Raw genomic sequence first — 2,543 nt, 5'->3', positions numbered from 1 at the left:
GTAGTAAGAGTTTATATAATTCTTCTAAGTATATAATATATATAGAGTTAGGTTCAGGGGAAGATCGCAAAAAAATGAAAAACCGAGTAACACCTTGGTAACTGTTCATCTGGATGGTATGCACATGTGCATACAAGTAATTGAAGCTGTTTTTTGTTTTTGTTTTTGTTTTTATGCACGTGTGCATGGTATGCACATGTGCATACAAGTAATTGAAGCTGTTTTTTGTTTTTGTTTTTGTTTTTATGCACGTGTGCATGGTATGCACATGTGCATACCGTTCAAATGAAAGGTTACTAGAGTGTTTCTTAGTTTTTCATTTTTTTGGGGGTTTTTCCCTGAACCCCCTCTATATATACAACAAATACTCGTGCAAACTCCTCATATTTAGTGAGGTTTGATCCTTTGACTTCAAGGGAGGCAGAGATTTACTGGTAACCTGGATACTGTTTGGCCAATGACCCTTTGGTTGCAGTTTATATTTCATACCTGATAATTGTGACCAATAATGCAGAGTAAATCATTTTGGCTGATTTTATTTTGTTTTACATCAACTCGACATCAAATAATTGGGATTGCATGACATCCTAGATGATGCTAGCAATGCAAAAGGTCAAAAAATGTGTCTTGTTCATGTTTGTGCATGATTCTTTGCTTGTCTTCCTTTGAGATAAGTTCCATGTAGTCATATGCATATGTTTCGCTTTTTATATTATACCCACAAAAAGTGAAGACCTAGAAAGAGATGCCCATTTATCCTTCATCACTCGTATATTGTATGCCCCATCTATATTGTGAAGAATTTCTCTTAAGATCTGATGAGATATTCTCTGAGTTTCAATCTTTGAATTGATTATGTTGCTTGAATTGGAATATTTAGACAATTGTGATGTTTTTCATGATACAGTTAGTTTTGAGAGCTTAGAAGCTACTTCTGTATGGTAATTTTTCTAATTGTCCATCTTATCTTCTCCTTTCTCCTATCTTTGAATCTTTATGATTACTGTGGTTAGAATATCCCTAGAATTAACTCAACCAGTGATTAGAAAAGGAATTGGGTATGGGGAAGAAAGAAGCAGGGAAGAAGATTGGGATTTTTAATTGGAATAAAGGTGTTAGTGCCTTGTTAGCATTTACTAATATCATAGTTGTGCGTTACGGATTTTTGTTTACTGTGGATCTTTATGAAGATAACCTTTCTATCCCTTGGGGGTAGAGGCAAGGTCTGCGTACATCCTACCCCTGCGCCCTGTTTTTGCGTGATATTTACCAGGTTCGTTTGGTCGGTAGTTGTTTAAGGCTGCGTTTGGTATGCGAACAGGACTAGACCGGCAATAATGAGGTAGTCGGGTGAAATGGAAAATTTTAGGGTTTTAATTTCACATGGGTAGTAATTTATGAATTTGGTCCCATCTTCCTGATTTTTGTTCCACCTATTTTCGTGGCACAGAAAAAAAAGCAATCTTTTCCTACTGAGGTCCCGTCTGGTAAGTCTAATATTGCGTTAGACGCGAAACAAGTTTTTGTATTATCCTGTCGTTCTGTACTGTCCTGCCTAAACGCACTCTTAAGTGATCAAAACTTGTGATGTAAACCGGGAAATAGGATGGAGTTGCAAAAGAGATCTAATGATTAATGGGGACATCCAATGGTTAAATTAGGGTTTATGGCTTTCGAGAGGCCAGAATCTCTCCTAGGACTCACGCCCAAACCAGACTTACAAAATGATCGATACCCTTCTAACCGTCTACTCCCTTTATTTATACTACCTAAATTATGTACTAGTGCATTAGACACTTGTACCATAGTCTACTCTATTTGACTTATTACTAAAATACCCAGGGTATAACAAGTTGTCCAGTATGAACTAAAGTTTTCCCTTTGGGTGCTACTGTGTGGTGCATAGTGAAATTGTGTGGGTAGGAGGTGTAAGTTGCACTTTTGGCTTACTTGAGGACAAAGTTTTTGAGTTTTTGTGAAAAAAAGAATCACATAAAATTTTCTTTCCAAGTCCTGTGATTATAATAATAATAGAAATAGTTGAAGAAGCATTTGGAAGCCGACCTGATTGAACAGATGTATATATAGATGTGTTGCATAAAGATAGGCGAATCAAAAATAAAGAAGGGGATAGTGTTGCAGTGTACTATGTTGTTTGACTGGCAAGAATATATATACACATACACACACATATATATACGATCGTGTGAGAATAAGAGTTGAAGTGAGAAGTGTAAGAAGGGATTTGGACTCTTGATCACTTTTTAATCCCAAAACAATCCATAAATTGTGCTTTAGAAGGGAATTGATCAAGTATATCCCATTAGTGTTTATCGGGTGGTTCTCTTATCAATGGTGGAGATCCCTTTTACCTTTCTTATTGTGACTTTCATTCTTACTGGACCGGTGGACCCAATCACACACACACACACACACACACACACACACACATATAGGGGCCTATTCAAGGGAGAACTGAGTTGTTTGTGGTAACTGTGAGAACCAATATTAACCACAAATCAATAGATAAATTAGGAAATTTA

The sequence above is a fragment of the Cynara cardunculus genome (genome assembly GCF_001531365.2).
Source record: "Cynara cardunculus var. scolymus isolate 2C chromosome LG 2, CcrdV1, whole genome shotgun sequence".
Taxonomy (NCBI): domain Eukaryota; kingdom Viridiplantae; phylum Streptophyta; class Magnoliopsida; order Asterales; family Asteraceae; genus Cynara; species Cynara cardunculus.
The sequence above is the reverse complement of the archived record's forward strand: the minus strand, read 5'-3'. Positions refer to the sequence as shown.